General features: G+C 47.3%; 1 pseudogene; it reads left to right on the forward strand.

Annotated features, from left to right (window-relative positions):
- LOC116947347 (homeobox protein Meis1-like) overlaps positions 1–23045 on the forward strand; it is a 146484-nt pseudogene that overhangs the window by 20464 nt on the left and 102975 nt on the right.

Genomic DNA, 23045 nt, shown 5'->3' on the forward strand with positions numbered 1-23045 from the left:
TGTTCATCTCCTCCAACCTCCGTGTTCCCCTTCTTAAATGCGTACAACTTGCGCGACTGCGTTTATATGAATTATAGCGCCACTGTAAGACCCCCGGCTAAACTTCAAAATTAATGTTTTGCGTCTGCAGGCATTGCTAAAATAAATTACCCTACTTATTTTTTTTGGGGGCCCGTCGCTAACGAGGAAAAACCTCGTGGATTATGTTAATACCGTCTAATGTCGACACCGTTGTTCAGAACACGGCAAGCAATAGACGCTGCATGGCCTTCGCAATAAATCACATTTTTATGCGTATGCACGCTGCATTGTGTGCACACGAAGGTATACGCAACGGTCGTTCGGTCCGCAGGCGGTAACTTTTTGCCATCCACCACGCGATAGAGAATGGCCGCTTTGTTGGAAGCAGGCTCGGCAGAAAAGGACCTCTCCATCAAGGGATTTCTGTACGGCGAGGGGAGGGATAGCGCTCAGCGTGTTTGTTTAAGAAGAAGTGACAGTAACTGGAAACCCTTTATATCATCCGGCAATGCAAGTCACTTTTATATGGACAAATCCGGGCCGTGCAGAGCCACCCAATAGCACGCCCTGCGTACCACCTCCTCATCCATCCCTCACCCTCTCCCCCTCTCCACCCCTCCCTGACCTCCCGCTCTCTCATTCCCTCCACAATCCTGCACCCACGCCCCCACCTCTTCCCTTAACCACTGCCACCCTGTGGCCAGCACAATAGATATCTGTTCCATAAGAACGTCTTGTCAGTCTCATTTGAAAAGTTATTTTTGTTGCACAAGAGCCACTTGGGTCAGGCTGTGTTCGTGGCGGCGTGTGTGATGTGGTGGGTGCAGAGCGGTGGCGCGGTGGTTAGCATGCCGCGCGATGAATCAGGCGATCGGAGTTTGATTCGTATCCCCACGTGGGGTGTTTCATTTTTGTATATTCTTCAAGAGCACTGAGGAGTGCACTGTTGATACGTGGTGGTGGTGGTGGTGGTAGCCGTGGTAGTTGTGGTGAGGATCATTTGCATAGTTATTGTAATTTTTTTTGACGGATATTTTTTTCATGTGTAACCTAAGCAACATAAATTAGTATTAGTGCATATAACAAGACAGTCAGGCCAGATGACTTGGGGCGTTTCGCCCACTACTCTTTAGGATTTTCGAAAAGTTTCTCCAGTTTGTCTGTTGGAGCATTTTGTATTTACATTGAGTTGTAAGAATTAAAAAAAAATCAACTCGCAGCGACCCACAGTTCTCACATATACTGGTTGGGAGGAAATTTACTTTCTTATTTTTTTTGTACAAATTTGTTATCATCGGTTATTATATTATATTTTATGTGTAGCGCAGTTGCACGCGACCATTATGAAACTAGCATATTCTCGATTTTTTTTGCTGTTGCATAAAATGGGGATTATCAAAGCACAAATTTAAAAAATACAATTGTGAGCAATTCCAACGTCCGGATGTCAAAATCAGAAGTCAGGTTCTTCGATTTGATAAAAAAAAACCTCATTGCAGATAATTTGTGGATGAGAAAGAATACAGAAAACAGATAGGAGATCAAACAAATATATACCTACCCAGGAAAGTCACGAAAAAAATTGCACACGAACGACGCATTCACGCAAGCACCCTAAAATGAAACATCTTTGAATTGTATTGTGTTTTGAATTAGATAATTTTATTTTTTCATTAAAAGCTTATATCATTTTACATCTGGAAGACTTAATTGAAAACGACATTTCGTGCGCATTTTCTCTCGTGGTTAAGTAGATGGCCTTGCTGGGGGTTCGGTTCGATGCGGACTTTCACCTTTTTGGGATTGCGGGATCTAGATAAGGCGACGTAGAGAGCTGCTGGCCGTGCGAGAAGACCGCCGTCTGCAGATCGATTCCAACGTAATCGAACGTCTGTCCGTGCGCCTCCGTCGTTCATGCAGGGGGCGCGTAGGATTGCAGCGCCCCCTGCAATCCTGAAAACGACAGAAAGTGCAGCGTTCATCACAGATAGATAAAGTTGTGCGCTTATACTGGTAGGAACGAAGTTGTAAACTGAGTGTACCAGCCTGCAATAGATTAATGTGTCCGTCCGTCCGTCCCCTTTCAATACTTTAACGAAGTGAAATCTCGTGCTGTTGGGTGTAAAAAAAAATCCAATGTTCCTACCAGCCCACCCTGCAGGGACCTGTTATAAGAGTATGACCACATCACCCACAATGCACCCAGTCATAGTCAGATCTCTGAAGCTAAGCAGGTTTGAGTTTGGCTAGTGCCTGGATGGGTGACCACATATCAGCAGGGGGCAGTGCACCAAATTGTACTATACTAAGCTCAAACATCAATGCTCCCCCACCTTCAATAACCACGCACTGAGCACCACGGTGAAGTATGGCTAAATAACCCTCACGACACAACACAGGCGTGGGGAGGTCCTCATCCAGCAGTTTGTTGACAGAGTGTACACGTATTGAGGTATAATATAATTTCCCTGTGGTATTAACTGGAAAAAATATATATATATCAAAACACACAACAGTTACCTTCTGCTGACAGTGAGTAATTGTTAATACGTGTTAAATTCCAGTTGTGTTTACACGTCTGCTATTAGGCATGCACAAATGAGTTCATCACTTGGGGGCGGCTTGCTATTTGGTTTGCACTTATACATTTAACGCATTTCTTAAGAGCATTCGATACGCCAAACGCCTACAGTAAAAGCGTAAATCGTGCAGCTTTTATGGAAATGTAACTTTTACAATGCAGGCATGACAAGTTTTATGAGGATTTTAAAGTGTTTAAATGTTCGCCAAGAGTTGACCTTTTTATATATTTATATTTTTTGGAAGTTGCAGAAAAATATATCTTCGACCTTTGTGAGATAAAAGACAAATCTGCCTTTATAAAATCCTATACTTTATTATACACCTGCTTTTCTGATGTATATTAAAAGTCAAAAGAAAATACTTACCGTGTGTAAAGATCCAATTCGCGTGGGAAATAAGGGCTATTATACTTAAAGTGATATTTTGCGTTTATGGCGCAGCCAGTAAATGGATTTGGCATTCAGAATCCAACGAGGCTGCGTCGTTCGTAATGCACTCGACAACATTTACCAAAGATTAAGGGAGCCTGTAATAACAGCCCCCGGGGCAAAGAAGGCAGCAGTGTTACAGCAAGCATGCACTTGTTCCAGAGTGAGGCATGAGGAGGTGATTGGTCAGTATCACCTCCTTATTGGGCTCAGTTTGACAACGCCATTTGTTTTTTTTACGCTCCACTCTCTTGCCGTGGCCATTGAGTGGAGCATGCCGTTCCTGTAGATCCCACTAAGTTGTCCCGTTTCCTTTTATTACAAGCTGGTTTTAGCTGCTGCCAAATACTTTCGTAGTTGTCCGGAGACTGAACACGGCAGTGAAAAGAATGGAGGTCATCTTCATCATCATCATCATTTATTCATTCGATCAGCATTTTCTGCCATTTGTCTATCCGCATGTTGTGTCAGTCATGACCGTACTTTACAACGATGGTCAATGCGGTATTGGTGACTATTGGCCTTGGCCCGGAATCGAACTCTGGTAGCCGGGATCCACAGCGCTCCACCGAGCAACCACTGCGAGGTCAGGTGTCAGAGGTCAGGTGTCAGAGGTCAGGTGTCACCGTGGAGAAATTTGGCTTCTCCATCGCAGCCACGTAACACATTCCAGTCGCCGTTCCTTAACACTTGTTTACACGTCAAGTGCACTGCTGCAGATGGGTTATAGGGAGACAAGAAATTACAGCTGAAGCTTCGCAAAAGCTCTGTCCTTCAGGTGACCATCCGATTTCCAATCTTGTGCTGATGCAGCGGTGCGGGCGGGCTCGGTTTGTTTTGGAACCGATTCTGACAGGGAGAGGTCCAGGGTGGAGCGAGACTGGTGGAAATAAAGCCTCAGAACGATACCCATGCTGTTAATAAAACCACGCATCATCCGTCCCATCAGTCAATCAATCAAAAATGGCAACATATGTAAATTGGGCGAGAGAATCCATTTCAGCAACGAATCTAATTTTAAGGGAATAATTAGATGGCGGTCTATAATGGGAAGGTGTGCGAGTGCAGAATCGGAGTGTGCAAGACGTAATTTCGTCTCAAAATAACACACAAGGTGATCGATTTATAGATACCCCACAACAAAATAATAATAGGGATAAATCATAGAGAAAACGGCGTTTTATTTCAAAGCCTCTGCGTAGCTCCCACCAATCTCAACAGCCGTTTTACATCTTTTAACACTCTCCTGAGACACTGTCCAACATAGCTGGCGCGCGATTTGCTTACAGCATTAAATGATGCCGTAAATTGAGGTCATTGGTGTGTAAATAAGAGGGTCATTAGACACTCGTGGGGTATCTTTAAATGGCTCACCATGAAATCCTTTAAGCGATGGGTTCAGCAGAGCCTGGACGCCTTGAATAAAAATCGCAAACATTACACCATGAATGTGACTAAAATAAATAAGCAGGCACGAAGTCTCCTTGAATAAATTTTATCTCCGCTCGATAAAAATCAAAGTATTTATTTCACTACCCACCAGCCGCGCGGCATTCTGGGAGTGCGTAATTTCGGCAGTATTGTTTCAAGGCTAAGCAAAACTCTGTACCGGTTTTGACACACAGCGTCTCATCAGCAATGCTGTTGAACTACCAATCTCACTGGCAAGGACACTCTCTCCGCTTTGAGTCCCGGATTGATGCTAACTTATATAATGCACAACTCAAAATAATTATTTACATCGTTGTGGCAGTCTTGTGCTTGCCATATGGTGCACAGGATGGTATAAAACGTCGTGTGCTATTTTAGATGTTTTTTTTTTGCCCCAGAATGACGAAATCAAAGCCGCATTCGCTACGGAACAAAAACCCAATGGCTCTCCTACAACAATCGCCATAGCCCCCCCTCCTCCTCCCCCCCCCCCCACGCCCCCACTCCCTCAAACACGCGCGCACGTGAAATCGTGCTGGCATTTTGAACTACCGTAGTTTATTTGGAAACATTTTAATAATAACGAATGGTATGTATTTACACGCATGCCTTAATACATTTCCAAATTTAGTTGTATTTCAGTTGCACGGACACTTCTTTTCCACAATAATAATAAGCTGCACACAACTTCCCAAGCGAACTGCAAAGGCAAAAGTCCCCTATATAGCCTTTAATAGACTATTGGGGCAAGTGCTTTTTACGAGCGCCTATGAAGGCTGGCACGGGATGCGAGGGGATGGCTGGCCAGCACCACGCCCGGCCGCCTTTGTCTCCCGAGTGACGATGTTTTTTTTTTGTACACCGCACCAGATGCTAATTTGAAGCTGAGTCGACCTAGGGCAGGCCCAGAACTGGTTCTAGATCATCGTGAACTGTTGTTGGGTCGGCAGGTTCGTAGCGCAGCGCGCTAACCACTGCACTGGCGCTCTCCGACAAGCGAACTGCACTCACACTCACGCGCGCACACACACACGTACACACACACGTACACACACGTACAACCTCCCAGGCAAAGCCGTGCTTCATAAGCAAAGGTAGAAAAAGAGAATAAAAAACGATGGCCTTGCCAGATAAGGAGTGCTCCAGCCTCTTGTTGGATGTCGTCCACCGATGACAGAAGCCGCGCGCGATGACAGCTCGGTTTTGAGATCCTGGGGATAGTTATGGGGACGAGTGCTGATATCAAAACTGCTGGCTCTCAATGCTTCTTTTCTTCTCCGACACACTTTGACATGCCGCACGGCCGCTAGCAAGATCCCGCTCTTACACAGCGTTCTTCAGATCCCGCAAAAAGAAGGCGCTGCTCTGTGAACTGGGGGCGCCTAAATAATATATGTGTATGCACAATGCTAATAATTGAATTACAAGTTTCGTTGGAGCATGCGGTCAATATTTTTTGTAAAAAAAAGTGATTTTTGTTTTGATTAAATGAGCATGGAGGCGGTGTTCGTCTCCTGTTTGAGCCAGTCGTGGAAATTCGACATTCCTAAGGCGGGGATGGATCTGTCAATGGGACTACCACTGGTGACTTCCCGACAAAATGATGCACATTTTATCGACCCCGGCGGAGTCAAAGCCCAACCAGGATTTGAACTCGCAACCTTCCAATCGTGAGCCGCTCGCTCTACCGTTGAGTCACCTCGCAGTATAATGTTTGTAAAGAGCTGAGCCATCGGATTATTTTAGAAATCGCTTTACTCTTACTCTCAGTTTAGCTTGATGAATCGGATAAGATGAAAATAATTGGGTCACAAGAGTGTCGTCACCTCATTTACAATATGTGCCGCTAGACGGGAGGTCATAGACGAGGATTGTGACGTCATTACGAGGAGGTTTCCTGCATTCAGGAGGCAGGATATTGGTGTAGCCGCCATTTTTAAAGAGGCCGCGACCACAAGCTTAAATGACGTGACCTGGGTTTGGCTGTCTTCACTCCAACGCTGTCCTCTGGACAGTCTGGTCCCTTCACCTGATGAAGGCCACTTGTGTTGTGGCCGAAACGTCGTGATTTTTGTTGTTTTATTTTTTACCTACGTGACTTTACCGAATAGAACCAAAGAGTATGGATCCTTGCAGTCACGAAAGCTTCAAATCTAGAATAGACACCTAGCATTCGCCAAAAACAAAAATAATCTCTCGTAATTTGGATATTTAATCATCTGAACGTTTAATTTACAACCCTTTGTAGATCCAATGCCGGGTAAAGACTTCCCCATGCCATTGTTGGCCATGGGGGCTCGTTGACCATACTTCACCACCCTGGTCAGTGTGAGTTTCTGACGGTGGGGGGCACAGCACTGCTGTTAGCCATTATTGGGAATCGAACTCAGTTTTGCCGGGATGATAGCAGAGCCTGCTAACCACGGTGCCACCGCATCTTCCGGAGCTGTGGTTTGAAATAGGAAGTTCAAGAGTTCAACTTTCTCTTGGGAGGGCGACGCAGCCTGTCACCTTTCTGGACCAAACAAAATGAGTGCTGCTTTGTGGGAAATCCGCAGTTGCTATGCCACAACGAGACTGGCACCCACCATGGGAATATGGAATTTCAACTGCTGGCTTAATAATGATGAATTCTTCACCCATTACTCACTTAAGCAGTGAAACACCAACTTTGATTTTCTTACCTTTTTTTTTGAGACAGCAGGAGCAACACACGGATGAGAAAACGATTGCAATATCGACTATTTATAAATAAAAGTAGGAGAACCTGGGCAGGACATGTTGAGATAAGGGTTGATGGCCAGTGGTCGAGATCAATGATGATAGTGGCAGTGAAAGGAGGCAACACGCCTGAGAGGATATGCACCGCGGAGATGGGGCAATGAAATAATTCCATGTGCGGGAGCTAAATGGATTGTGACACGTTGAAACTGCGAGAGAAGGTGACTTCATCTAGCAGTGGATAGATCATGCCCGATGATGATTTAAGGCACTTTCCTTCACTATACACCATAATCTCCCTGAAACGACCAGTGTACTGAAACTTCAAGAGATTGTTTATTCTTATTGACATATTAATATATATTTTGATATTCACTTAACCTGTAGTCTGTTATCGATATAGCTTTTGTTGTTTTTATTATTTTTCACGTGTCCCTTTCAAACTCTGAATTCAGGAAAAAAAAATCAAACATTACATGTCAATGCTTTTTTTAGCGATACTTTTAAATTTTTCACGTTAAATATTTTTAAACACCTCAAGATAAAATAGACACATGTGCTTTGATCAGTCCTTATCTCTTGCTTACTGTCAACAGTGTGTTGGGTAAAAAAAAAATACCTGCCAAGTTTTTTCATAAGTGCCTATCTCAGTTATGGTCCAGATGTGTTTATTTGCACGGACTTTCAACAATAATGTTGTGGCGAGTCTTATGGGTGGTGTCTTAAGTCTCCTGAGAATGGGGTGTGAGGGTCGCCCCCGTGGTAACGCGAGTGTCTCACAGCAAGAAGTCCCTGGGTTCCATTCTGCGTGGAGTTCATGTCCCCCTCCCCGCCTCGTTCCGTATTGGGTTCCCTACGGGTTCTCCTGTTTCCTCCCGTAGCTGAAAATGTTCAATGTTATAATAAATTGGCGTTGGCCAAACATGTCAAACACAGGACCCTCTTGAAATAAAAAAAAACACGAAACGAGTCTTTGATGCCAGTGGGACTTTTCCTGGGTAAATAAGTAAATTCTGGCAAGGTTCGTCGACGTTACACGATTCACTTCTGTCGGTTTTTATTTTTTATATATTACCATGCGTGATGTAGGCTTTGCAATTATACCTCTTACTCAGAGTATCCATTAAATGTAGCTTTTTCTCACTGCTAGAATTACTCATGCATTGTGTGTAGGTAGACTTGCAGCGCATACCGAAAGAAAGGAGGGGGGGGGAATGAAAGACTTTGAACTGAATCTCTTGACGTGCAAGGAATTTGCTCGATATTAATTTGAGGCATATTTTAGAAGCGAAATATTTCTCGGCAAAAAAAATGTGGACAGCACTGGTGCACTCTTATGACAAGCAGTGAAGCTCATTTCTAATAACAATAGTAACGAATAATTGACCAAAAACAATGTTACCACGGACATCTTATAATAATAATAATCGCTTCTAACAATTTCAATATTTGACAGAACTTTATTGCGTCAGCAAATTAAAATGTTTGGCCCTTAGCCAATCCTCTGCTGCATGAAGGCCCAAGCTATGCCAGTTATGGGGGTTGTTTGACCATACTTCACCACTCTTTTCAGTTGCGTGTTGGTGGAAGGGAAGGCCCAGGATCAGTTATCGGTTGAGGCATCACTCGCCACTCCTGACAGCCGTGGCCAGGAGTCGAACTTGGTTCGCAGGGTTCACCGCGCAGTGGGCTACCCACTGCTACACGACCGTTTCACGCTGACATCAACACCGCAAACGCTCTTCGTACCAACGGAATAACTACGCAATGAAATCCAACCTTGGACACGTATGTGTGTATATGTGTGTGTGTGGGTATGCGTGAGTGTGTGTTAATATGAAGCCATATAGAGAGCACTGATGTATCCAAAAGGGAGCTGTGCAGACGCAAGTCCTGGAACCCAAAGCACTCGTCTTGGCTAAGCCAAAGTGACGCTTGATGCAGGGGTATTAGGAGGGGCCTCTTATACCATCGCTCGTTACCCCTTTGTGCCGCCTAATCATTCCTGACAAGTGTGTGCACAGAGTTTTGCTGCGGCCCAAACTCGCGAAGCTTTGTTCATCAATTTCTTTATTTTGTATTCTTCCCCCTTCCTTTAAAAAATAAACGTATTCTTTTTTGTTGCCTTTTTGAAGAAGAAAAAAGACCCCGCCCCCCATTTCGGGGGGGGGGGGGGGGCGGGGGGCGGCACAGCATTTCAGTATTCCAGTCTGGAAGTCACCAGACTTTGGACCGTACGTGTGTGTATCTGGGGAGCGGTAGTGTAGCGGTTAGCGCTATGCTGCGCTACGAATCTGGCGACCCGAGTTCGATTCCCGCTCACGGCCAACACCGCTGACGATTATTTCAACCGGTCCTGGGCCTCCCCTAGGTCGACCCGGCTTCGAATGAATTGCTGGTGCGATGTGTAAACATCGCCACTGAGGTGACAAAGGTGGTCGGGCGTGGTGTTGACCACCCACCCCACTGCGGCCTTCATAGGTGCTCGCTAACGGCACTTGCGCCAACAGTCTGTGAAGGCTATACTGGGGGATCTTTGTCTTTTGTGTGTATATATATCGCGACGCCGAAATGGATTTTAATACGTCGCGCGTGCCAAAAAAATAATGTCGTCGCGCTCGTAAATATATTCACAGATCGGCGTTTTGCGCGAAGACGCCTGAGAGGGTTGTTCATGTTTGTGGTGCGCGTTACTCTGTTCTCTTATGTTCTGCCCTTTGGTTTGTAATGCTTTGAAAGAGTTAATCGTGTGGTTTTCCTTACCTCTTTAAATGTTGCCTATTTAATGCACTAAAAGGGGCCTCAATGGCAGTTGCTAGGCAAATGCGGTTTAACATAAATAACACGTGATTTGAAGATAACCCACAATTTCCCTTAAAATGTGTCTGTCCTACTCCTGTTTCTACATGAAATGTGTGTGTGTGTGGGGGGAGGCTAGTGGTTTCATAAGCTCAATAGCACAATGTCTCCAAGTGAATTGAAAACTCGAGTATTACCTTTTTATCAAATGATTTCTACCCATTGTAGTTCATATAAAAGTGCAGTACGTAAGTGAAAAAGATATCGGGTAAAGGTGCAGCCCTGCATTTGTTACCGCTTCCACGAGAGCCCCTCTCGAGGGTATTCGGCCTCCTATTCCACACTGGCTAAATGTGTTTGAGGAGGTGGGAGTAGCCGCACTTTACCCCACCGCACGCGGCCTGCTGACTGACCCTACTGTGGTGGACCCATTTGTACTGCTGCATGAACAGAGGCTGAGGAGGTGGAGGGGAGGGGGTGCTGGGATTTGAGAAAGTCACCCATTATTGCAACTTATACGACTCGAACCCGAGACCCCTGGGTTGCAAGTTCATAGTGCGGACCGTTTCGCCGCTTGCGTGTGTAGCTTCAATTATAATAACGTGAATAATTACCTTTAATAATCAAGCAATATCCTTGACCTTCGACGCTGTATCTCACGCATCGATTGCCTCCTCGGTCGCGCGTCTGTCTCGTCGGTGCTCCCGAGGAAATGTAACGGCGCTTTGACGAGCGTCGGCCTTGCACGGACGCGCGATCCGCTTCGCTCAGACGCAGGAACGGCCGGGCTAAGCTAAGTTACAAAAAAAAATAATAGCCAAGTGGACGAGTGATTAAATAAATAAATAGCCGGGCAAACACACGACCGACCGGCCCGAGCGCTGCGCACGCTCCAGGGATCACACACGTCAGCGGGTAAATCCCTTTCACAGTAAATTAAGGGTTAAATGGTCCCCCCTTGCTCAGTGTCGTTGTCCTCCGGGGGGAGAAGGCGCAGAAACCCAGAATCTCCGCCCGGGAAAGATGGGGAAAACGTGCCACCCCGTCGGGGCTCAGATGGCATCTGCCGCCCGCCTACGACCACAGACGCTTTCTTCCCCCCTCTGTGTGGACATTTTTTTAAATCCTTTTTTTCTGATTTTGTCGCTGCGGTATTGCCCACCGCACAGCTGTTGCTCTGACTTGGTCGCCGTACAATGCCGCGGACTGAAGGCGACCCCCGTCACGGACATTCTCAGTGTCGTCTGATGAGCCTGATGCTGTATTGCAGGGTCGGGCCAACGTGTATATAGACCAAGATCCAAAAAGTACCCTTGAATTATGCAAAGAACCGAGTACATGTATACACAAGTGGATATATATTGAGAGTTTTCGGCAAAGCAACGGGAGACATTCGTTGTTCTTTGCTACGACTGTAATAGTATGTTCCACGTTGTGTCCCTTCGATAGAGCCACATGTGGGCGGATTAAAGAGACGCACGTGCCCGGGGAGACACAAGTTGTCCATTGCTGCTGTATTGTAATAATTTAATATTTTGTATAATAATAGGAGTCACGATGATTGTGATGGCGTACACGCCTGTGTGTCAGCATACTTCTGGATAAAGGATGTCGTGCCAATCATCGTGGTTGCTTGGCCATACTTCAGCACGCTGGTTAATGCGGGCTGGTGAAGGCCACGGTGGGGAGACCCAGGACCGGTTCAGATGTTGCTCACTGGTGTTGGCCGTGAGCGGGACTCGAACTTGGGTCGCCGGGATTCGTAGCACAGCGCGCCATCCATTTAGTACGTACGCATGGAGGGGGAGGGGGGGTTCACCCAAATGCGTACGCTTGCGTATGAGGGGGGGGGGGGGGGTCTACTGACAATATACGCATAGGAAACGAGGATTGGCGGTGAAGCCTCGATAATAATTTGTCTACATTGGCCTTCAAATGAGTTAGATAATCCGGCGGTGGACTATCTGTTTGCTTAAACTTGTTAATATTATAATATTATTCATTCTTGATCGTTTCTGCGGGGGGGGGGGGGGGCGGTAAAGAGTACGCGTACGTGCAGGGAGGGGGGGATGGGTCAGGTTTTGACAATATTTTGCGTACCTACTAAATGGATGGCCCCTAACCACTACACTACCGCAATGTTCACTGTGCCACCCGCTCAGCCCGAATATGTTTGCACTGTGTTTTTATTACAAAGGACGTTTCTTTTAGAGTGTGTATATATATACACATACACTGCGCGTAGATTAATTGATCATAATTTAGATTGGTTACTTAGGGTAATTAGCCAGCACGCCCTTCTACAGTAAATGTGTCTACTCGGGCCCATAACGTCTTAACAACCGTTTGAGTAATCTTAATGGAATTTGTCACGACGGGTCCACGGTCGCTGTGTGTTACCTGGGATATCCCCACACCCCACCTCTCCTTTGCATCACGCAATTGATGGTTTTAAATGTATACACCGATAAATAGTTCCTGTAAGTTTCCCTGCTTTCAAAATACCCTCGGAGGAGCTTTTGCTTGTCTCTCTTTTTTTTCTCGTCGTACGCAAAATGTTGGGCACAGCGTTCGGGCCGGGTCCGTTTCGACGCAACTCTGAACGCGATTGAACGGGGCAAAAGGCCAGTGGCGCTATGCTCTCAATTACTGTCACGGAAGGAGAGGGGCTCCTCGGGGTTGAGGGTCGTCCTTGCACTCAGCTTCCCTTCCAGAGTTGAGGAGTGCGCGCAGCAAGGGAACACTAACAATAATGTATACCCATGCGCGCCAAGTGAATGTTACAAAAGGGCCCACTTTAACCAACACTTGGTCACACGATTAAGCGACCAGAAATCCGACTTGAAGTCTCTCTCTCTCTCTCTTTTTTTTTGTTGTAAGTGCGTGTGACGTGGCGGAATTGCGTCCGTTCTGAGACAGCTGAGGCACGGGGTGGTGGATGTGTGTGTGAGAGAGGAGAGGTGCTTGCTTTGAGAATTCGAGAGGCGGAGAGCGAGCCGAGCGAGCGAGAGAGAAAGGCGTCGCGCGAGTTCGAGGCATCGGTAACGACTGTGAAGAGAAGAGGAAGCGCGCTTGGTGGGGGTGGGGGGGGGCAGGCAGGGAGGGAGGCCACGTCGCTAGCGGCGTTTTCGGCAGCCCGAAGGGAAGGGGACACGCGCGGGAGAACTTTCGCCGCGGAGAAGGAGCCATGAAAGCAGCAACTTACCCCCGGCCCGTGTGCCGGTGCTGGACAGACGCGCTCTGCGGCATGAAGGTCACTGCTTGTGCAGTCAGCGTTGACCGACTGTTTGCAAATACATTGTATGCGAAGGACGGGGCGTTAAGGACTCTTCGAGAGGACTCCCAAGAAGTTGGTTGCGGTGCTGCGCTGTATTATTTACTCATTCCAGCAGCTGAGAAATAAACGTGAAAGTGAATCTAGCTTGCGGGGTGGGGGCATGTCAGAGGTGTGCGCTCTTCGTGCGATTGACGATGACGGTGGTGTTGGTGGTGATGATGATGATGTCGTTGGAGAGAAGCAACAACATTTGACAGCACGACGTTAAGTGCCTCTGTCCGGCGAAGAGCTTCAGTTGGGGGGAGGGGGGGACGCTGCTGTTTGCGATTCACTGGGAGGTTGGAATAAGGGGGCCTACCGTGGCGACGTGCCCACACCGTTGCCGTGGACGCAATATTCCCGCGGCCCAAATCTCCCAACGCAACGGGTCGCCTCGGCTGCCTTTGCTCTCTCTGCGAGAGTTCCAAACGCGAGCCGCTCGCCTTCGTCGCGTGACACCGGTAGCGCAAATTGGGCCGTAATTAGTGGAGAGGGAGAGTGTGTGTGGGGGGGGGGCTGGAAAAAATTGAGCAGAATTGTTATTTCGCTTCCCCCCCCCACACCACCACCACCACACCCCCTATCCAGATGAGCCACTAGTTTACACCCTGCCTCCACACTGACGCCCCGCTGGTGTATTAATTACAGAGCGGCACGCTCGGAGTGGGTGAGCAGTTCCTCCCTCCCCCCTCCTGCGCCAGATGGGAGTCGATAGTTCGCTCGGGAACTCCTGGTCACGCAACCGAGAGCCTCTCTACCCCGGTCTCAACACCCCCTGTAGGTGGTAATAGAAGATCACAATTGGTTAAAATTGAATATTCCGCAGCGTGTAGAATAAGTGGAAAGATAAAGACACAGATCACCCCCCTGCCCCCCCCCCCCGGATGGCATGGACAGAGACTGCTGGGGCAAGTCGAAGGACAGCAACCACGCCCGGCCGCCTTTGTGACGTACATGCACACGTACGCGTACGCCATTTTCCTGAAAGTTTCTTATATTTGAAAGTTGAATATGGACAGAATTATAATGTGCCTGAAATGCACCACAGGTTTCAACAATGTTGCCTGACCATGGCTCTCGATGTCATGTTGAAAGTTAATAAAAACACATTTTAGAAATGTGTTTTTCTACTGCTGCTGCTGCTCACTGCATCACTAAAGCTCCACGGTACAATTGGCTGTACTGTTGCCTTCCAAACCTAATATGCTTAATGTAGATCTTTATCTTTTAAAACCCAGCTTTTAAATCACATTTCTCATACATCTGTTCCACATGGTCCTTAATCCCGCACTTCTTTGACCAGACATAATAGCTTTTCGCCCCCCCCCCCGTTCTCCTGCCCCCCCTACCGAAAAGGCCAAGGGCTCTTGATGTAGAAACACACGCGGCAGGGATTTTTTGTTGTTGTTGTTGAAATTTGATAAACAGAAGAAGAATAAAAAAAAACCTGCGGCTTGTTTATATTTATTCACAGCATATAAAAGAGGCTGGGGAATTAATCAAAGTGTCCCTCCCACCTCGCCGCCACCACCACCACCAAACGGCGTTTGGCGATACGAACGCCACGGCGACTCTGGGTGCAACGAGGAAGGGAGGCGTTTGTCGCTTGCCATCCGAACAATCGGAACAAGTTGTTTCTTCAGAGAGTTGGGAGCTCGAACCGAGAAGCGGCCGTCAGCAAGCGCGTGGGGAGCCGCCCGCCGGCGTGGTTGGTTGTTTGTTGTTGTTGTTTTACGACGGAATAACACATTTTATTGCTGTGCTTTGGCCTTCCAGTCACCTTCTCAATCTCCTTGGGGTAATCACGCTTATGTGTTAATGCCCGCTAATCCGGTTTTTTTTTTTAGCCGGGCAGACGGCAGGGCAGGATCGCTGAGCAAACCCATTGGGGTTGGTGGGTGGTGGTGGGTGGTGGTGGTGGTGGTGGTGAACAAAAAAAAGTAAACGTTTAATTACTCAACTATGATTGCGATTTGATACGTGAGGGCGAATTGATTTCTTTTTTTTTCCCTGTTGTACTCGCATTGTAACTTTCGTCAAGAGAGGGAATTTTCAAGTCGCATCTGCTTTCGTTGGACGATTAAGGGCATCGCCGAGTCCTCTAATGTGCCCATTGTCACAGGCGTGGCTGAATGGGGCGACGTCACATCGAAGAGCCACACAACCCAGCAGCCTCCACCTCTTTTGCTTCTCAACCATCGCCAAATTCTCCTTGCCACATTTTTTTACTGAACGCAAACACACTCCCTCCTCCTCCCTCTCTTCCTCCTCCTCCTCCACATCCCTCTCCTGCCCTTGCAGAAAAGAAGCCAGCCGGTAAACAGCTGACAGTCCACACTCTGGGCTTTTGTTGGCTTACGGTTCTTTCATTTTTGAGTGTCGCATTTCCATGCAAAGTGCCTTTAAGCTGCTACTGCTTCTCTGCTTTGCATGTCTTTAATTACTATTTTGCTTTTCTCATTGAAAGCCACGTGCGAGCGTATCCGCACAATGCACCCTTTCCTGGTTGCCGTTTCTGATATTTGCATTCATAAGACACTTTGTTTCGTCCGTCTGTGAGTCAGTCGCAGCAGTGACTCGAATTATTTTCATCGTACAGATTTGGGTAATGGCTCATCGTGACCAGAAAGAACCATGGATATACGGTATTGATAATGAGCAATGTTGGACCGATAACTCTGGATCTAGGTAAATAAAATAAACCGTGACAGAATTGTTTCACCGACAAATCATCTTTTGAACATATAGACGTTTCACATTTCTAAGCTCCACTTCACGTTTGTTTTTTAATGAAGAGTTGAGAATAATTTTGGGAATTGTAAGCAAATCCGGGTAATATGCATTGGGACTTATTGGGCATTCATGCGGGATGCGGACATTGTGAAATTCCATGCGCATTGTTGTGGCGCATATACGATTATACTTTAAGACACATTGCTCCAAGTTAAATTGTGTGTTGCCACATATTTTGTTCACCATCACACATCGTAAAATTGTTGTCCTTTTCCACATTTCACCGAGGATCTGCTTCTTGAAGAGCTATATTAATATATGCTCAGCAATCAAACTAGAAAGAACTGTAAAGTTGGAATTAGTGAAAGCACATGTCTGCGTGAGTGGTCAGTGTCATAGCATTAGTCAGCAGAGCTCTGGTTCTTTTTGGGCATTGAAATATGGGCACATCTCATCGCACATCATAAATACACGGCCTGGCAATTCCTTTTGTTTGCCTTCCCATCGATGCGCACACATGCAAGCCTCATGAAAGAGCGAACTTTTAAGATTCCCATATGAATGCAAAGCAGTAGACTCTCACGAACCTTCAAAAATCCTAAAATGGAAACGCTAACGATTCTAGATTTGAAGCTTTCGTGACTGCAAGGATCCATACTCTTTGGTTTTATTCGGTAAAGTCACGTAGGTAAAAAATAAAATAACAAAAAATCACGACGTTTCGGCCACAACACAAGTGGCCTGTGTTCACTCCAGCGCTGTCCTCTGGACAGTCCGGTCCCTTCACCTGATGAAGGCCACTTGTGTTGTGGCCGAAACGTCGTGATTTTTTGTTATTTTATTTTTTATCTACCTGACTTTACCGAACGCTAACGATGTTCCATCCCGTCATATGTACATGATGAAATAGAGTTATCAAATTGTAAAATATTATGCTGGATAAGCCAAAAATGTTAACAGCTGGGGCGTAGCCTTAACAGACTTTTGGGACAAGTGCTGTTAGCGAGCACCGATTAAGGCCGGCACGGCACGCGAGGGTGTGGATGGCCAGCACCACGCCTGGCCGTCTTTGTCTCCTTATTGGCGATGCTTACACAACGCACCAGGTACTCATTTGAGACCGGTTCACAAAATCGTCGCTGGTGGTGGCCGTGAGCGGGAATCGAACCCAGGTTCATCGGGCAGTGCGCCAACCGCTAAACTACCGCTCCCCAAAGACGCATACACGAACACACACACGCACGCTCGGTTGATTCCAGTAAAAAGGGGGCAAACGGGGTCATGATTTTGCGAAAGTCACCGACAACAACGAAAAGAAAAAGCGTGACCGACTGAAATCCTCGTGAAAAGAAGAATAAAGATGAGCGCCGGGAGGTTTGCGGGGTCACTCCGAGCTGCTGCTGCTGCTTGGCTGATGATGCTGCTGCTGATGATGATGCTGATGATGCTGCTGCTTGACACCACCACTCGCGGGATGGGCAAGCGGCGGTGTGGTCAACGTTGTCTTTCCGTTCGCGCAGAACTTACAGCTGTTCACTCCCCATTGTTGGAGGTGGTGGGGATTGTTGTCACTTCTCTGCCAGCGCGTTGCTGGCCTCCTTGATCAGGCCCTTTGTGCGCGCTAAACGCTTTGAAACAATCACTCTCCACTTGGCTGAACACCTTTTTTTTTCTCCTTTCGGCTGTTATGCACGCTCCAGTAGCTTAGTGTGCACCGACCGCCATCACGCGCTGCGGTTTCTTTCGATCATCCGCTCGCGACGTCTCTATATCCCTCACTCTGCAGCTCTCTCCTCTCCCTCTTCCCACATCTCTCGTTTTCACGACAGCTCTCTTATCTCCGCCTCTGCAGCAGCGGCAGCAGCAGCGGCAGCAGCGTCCTCGTCTTTCTGTGTGCAACGCGCGCGTGTGTGTGGGTCTCCCTGACCGCGTCCGCCAGTCGGTGCGTGGTGCACGAGTCGAATCTGGTAGCGGTGTGTTAACATCGCCACTTGGGAGACACAAAGGCGGCCGGGTGTTGCGTTTGCCCACCTCCCCCCCCGTGTGCCTTGCCGGCCATCATAGGTGCTCGCTAACAGCACTTCTCCCAACAGTCTGTCAAAGGCTATACGGGGGATCTTTGTACGTGTGTATTTCTGCCTTGTGTCTGTTTGCATGTTTTGTGTGCATGTCGTGTACAGTATTTGAATGTTGTGTCCTGTCTTTGTTTTTGCCACGTGTGTACGTACGTACAATGTATTCCCGTTGTCTATCTGACTCTGTGTTGAGTCAGTCTTTGTCTTTCTGCTTACCTGGCTGTCTTGTGTGTAGGGCGCTCTGCTTGGCTGTAGTGTTACCACTGTGCTTGCACTTTCATTGCAGCAGGGAATAATTAAAGCTTTAATAAGTGCCACATAAGCAGTTACCTATTAACACCTTACGCATGATCAATGCATTCAATCATAGCAATGTGCTCTATTTATAAACCTAGTGAAAAAACAAGTCCAAACACAATAATACAAAAAACCTCAAAACCATAGTTGAAAGCACATCAGAATTATTAACATGCGAAATTAAATACAGATTTAATGAAGGACATTACATTTCCATGTCCATCTGGTTGCTGATAGACTTAACAGCATCTTAAGAGACAATTGTACGTACATGTTGTATACATCCATTTCGCATTGCATTGTATTGCGTATTTATTTAAACAGGACACAGATGAGGCCTATGTCCAAACCATCTTGAATCACCTGATCTCAGAATATAAGCAGACCTGAGCCTGGCTAGTACTCTGATGTTTGCCCGCCATGAGGATAAACAGCTCTTGTGTAGCCTGCTGTACAGATACGTCTGCAGCACAGGGCTGTGCAGAAAAAATCCATTGTTGTGCTGTGCTATGTCCCTTACATCTATGTTCCTCAACTTTAGTAAAGAACGCTGACCGGCGTGGTGAAGCATGGTCAAGCAACTCCCACTGCCCAAATAGTACGGGGAGGCCGTCATCCAGCAGTGGATTTTACAAAAAAGTCTATGCACGTACGGGACAGAGCAGCGAGTACTTAACAACAGTTAAAATGCAATTGTGGGTTCGTAATAATGCATTTCTTCTGAGTGGTGTAAGTAGGGCAAGGCAGAGTACACTTCACTAGGTAGTAGGCCTACACAACAAAAATGCTTTCATCTTTTCGTGCACTTGCCGATGAGAAATTAATTATTCGTTGAACAGGTTGCCTCATTGTTTGACTGTGGTCATTAAAAATGACACCATTCATTTTACATTCTTATGTAATTATATTGACATTCTCGGTGGTTTTCTACGGCTTTACTAGCTCGCGATACCAACATTCAGATATTAACGTCGAATTCTAAGAAAATAGGGTACAAATCCATGTGCTACAAAGAAGGCCCGTTGCGCAAAACGTCACCTATTATGTATTTTAGTTTTTTGTGAAAGGCGTTTGGCTCTCAGAGTCTCGGCCAATTTTATTTAACTCAAAAATTTCCAGCAATTTTGTTGCTGTGCAGTTGTCGTGCCCGTATCCTGACCTTGTAGCCCAGATCCCGCTAAATAAAGGGACTGTTTGCCTCGGGATCTAAGGATCCGTCTTTCTCGCTATGTGAGTATACTCAAGGTGCTTGCATCTGGTTGTCTGATTGCTGGTGAAATATGTACACGATGGGAAGAAAAAAAAATAGCGTGGGCTGCAAGACGAAACGTTTAATCGACGTCCATAAACATGCAGTGTGCATATAAAAATCTCTTGGATTTAGGAATCATGCAAAACAACCAGTTCCTGAAGAACTCAATTCTGGTCGTCACTAACTGGAGCAAAAGTGACAAACCAAGAGGCGTCAGTGAGGCAAAGAGAGCTGACGATTGCTTTCATCCTGATTAGGACTCAAGTACAGTCGCCAATGGTAACTGCTGCCAGGTCAGAACCGCATGTACGTAGAGATCCCACTTCTACGCGATGGGGGACCCACAATCTTGTCTCATGGCAGCAGTCGTTGAAATCTGTAAATGGCGAGAAAATCTGTCGCAAAAAATGTCGACAACGTGCAAAACATGGACCGTGTGTACAAACAGTTCGATCTTGGCCTTCAGCATTATGCAAAAACACCACCAGTTCCTGAAGAAGACGACACACGCTGAAGAACAAGATGCCCACAATGTAGTTATTTGGGAACTGGTGGTTTTACATAACGCTTCAGGGTGACGGATATATAAATTTTTGTAAGCAAAGTGCACGTTTTTGTGTGCTGGTGAAACTGCGTGCGTGCTATTGTGTGTCAATACAATGAGTGCAAAAGTGGCATGCGACTGTGGCGTATTGGTTTGGACACTGCCGTGCAGAGTTTAATTCCCAGCCACGGTTAACATGAGTGGCGATTGATACCTTGAACTAGTCCTGGGCACCAAACACCCACTCCCTTTATCAACCCGCACTGACTGACCAGCATGGTGAAGTGTGACCGAACAACAAACACCACCAATATTTATTACGATAGGCTGGGAGGTCCTCCAAGTAGTGGATTAACAAGCTGGCTGTAATAATAATTCTATACATGTTATACAGTGCCTGCTCGTGTATACTGGGTGGTCCAGATGTCTTGTGAGCGCCATTAATTTCTCTAAAACGTAATATTGTTACAGTGAGGTTTATTCAAAACAGAAATGATCACGCAAAGGAAAAAACATTTTACGGGTCAATTAAATTGGGGGGTGGGGGTCACAATACATCTGAACCACCCTGTACATTTATATAATGTACATAATCTGAATGTGATACAATAACACAATGAAATCGCTACAACAAACAACGACTATATAATCTGTCAAACGTCGTGGTGACGTCACACGGGCTGTGACCTCGCAACGCCGCCGCGTGCCGTTGCCGATTCCTGGGGGGCGACAGCGGGGTGGTCCAGATGTCCTGGGACCCCCCCCCCCCACCTGCCCATTAAATTTTCGAAAACTTTATTTTTTTAAGTAAGGTTAATTTGAAAAAAAAAGAAAAGAGTACGCAAATGAAAGCAATGTAAGGAGGTGGTGGGTTCGATCCCTAGCCTGACGCCTGTACGTTTACAGTTTGAGTGTCTCTCTCTCCGCCTGTGGTGATCGCGTGGATTTTTCTCCGGGTCCTCCGTGGTCTTTTTCTCTCGACATTTAGAATCAACATCGCTGCTTTAAATTTCCACATGATGAGCCACGTCGCTGAGCTATCACTTGTGGCCAGGTCGCGACTAAAAAAAAAGAGCTATATAGCTCAGTTGGCTCTCACCTGATAAGATAAACAAATTTGAAATTTAGTTTAGTCGATTAATTTTTTTTTGGGGGGGGGGGTCACAGACATCTGGACCACCCTGTGGATCACGTTATCATTTGGCGAACACTATCAACCCCCATCAACCCCCACCCAGCGCCCACCACGAGGATATCGCGACGGTGTCCTCTGCGGGGTTCGCATGACTTGCATCGCCCGATACAGTTCGGCGCGGGGAGGTTTTGAGATTCCTGCAGCTCGTTTTTCCGGTTGCGCCGTTTTCGCTGCTTACCGACCCGTGCCGCTCCCCCCTTCCTCCCCTCCCCTCCCTCCCTCCGTGTTTGCCCACTGCGCGCACGCCACAGAACCCGGTATCCTGGTCGCGGGAGCACGAGGACACGGGCACGACGCACTCCACCGGTGGGACACCGGGCCCTTCCAGCGGAGGACATGCCTCCCAGAGCGGCGACAACTGCAGTGAGCCAGGTGTCACTTAACTTAACCCCCTCGCCATCTCCCCCGCCACCTCGCCACCCCCTTGCCATCCCCCCTCAACACCGCTGATCACCATCCCTCACTCGCTCATTATCCCCCCTCTAACACCTAACCTCCGTCACTCCCCCCCCTCGCATTGCCCCCTCACCATCCCCCCCACACCATCCTCTTTCTCACCATCGCCCACTTAGCCACCGACTTGCCATCCCCCCCCCCCCCCCCCTTCATCACCCCCTGGAACCATAACATGCCGTACAATCCTCACCTTTCAGTGTAGTAGGGGTTGCCACCTCTTGGGAATAACAAGAATATCTGACGGCAGCCGAAGAGGAGGATGTGAAATGTGTTGTCCAGTGGTGCATTATTAAGCACTTGGCAACAACCAGGATCTTACATGTCCTGGGAAAACTTGCACATTTCCCAGGATAACGAGCTCAACAAGAGGTCAATCCTGGGGAAACCAGAACAGGTGGCAATCCCTACATGACAAACGCGACCCTCTTCAACGCCCAAAATTCCACTTCCTAGTCTCCCCTTGCCATCCTGTACGCCTTCGCCAGTGTTCACGTAACCGCAGGGCAGTGGCATCGCCAGAGCTTAATCTCTCACTGAATATATTCAATGTGATTGGTTGCCGCAATGATGGCAAGAGGTGATGATGTGGTGTGCCAGGTGTAAGAATTTCTTTGTGGGCCATCGACTTCGACAGCTGAAATCAAACTCGGGGGCTTAACGCGGTGGGCATGGGCACCACCCTCCCCGTCCAATTTCCCCCCCTCTTTGTAGCCCCGGTGCCTGGGACCCCCCCCTACCACCGTGTGGGCCCCGGTGCAGTTGCACTGCCTGCACACTCGATGGCTACGCCACTTGTCCCGTGTGTTGTCAAACTCGCGTCTTCACGGGCGCCGTCAAAAACTGCGCGATGCTTCGGCCGTCGAATTGGACTTTGGTGAACTGGGCATTGGTGAGCTTGAAAAGGGTGTCTCAAGTCGTTAACGTGAGAACTGTTGCATTCAAGAGACAATACTTGGTGTGTATTTTTGTGAGCATTGCATTGCGTGAGAAATCTTATGTTTTTTTGTGCAATTCGTACATGCTGTATGTTTACGGGTTTACATGACTCCTGTAGACCATGGTGGCCGCTACTCACAGAAATGACCCCCCAAAAAAAGAACCGATTCCTGAAATGAATCGCTACCATGAACCGCGACGATCCATTGAATAGCCGGGAGTGTGAATTGTCACACCAGTCGCAGACATAGATACCCC

Source organism: Petromyzon marinus, chromosome 29 (genome assembly GCF_048934315.1).
Source record: "Petromyzon marinus isolate PM22_M1 ecotype Great Lakes invasive population chromosome 29, UKy_Petmar_22M1.pri1.0, whole genome shotgun sequence".
Lineage (NCBI taxonomy): Eukaryota > Metazoa > Chordata > Hyperoartia > Petromyzontiformes > Petromyzontidae > Petromyzon > Petromyzon marinus.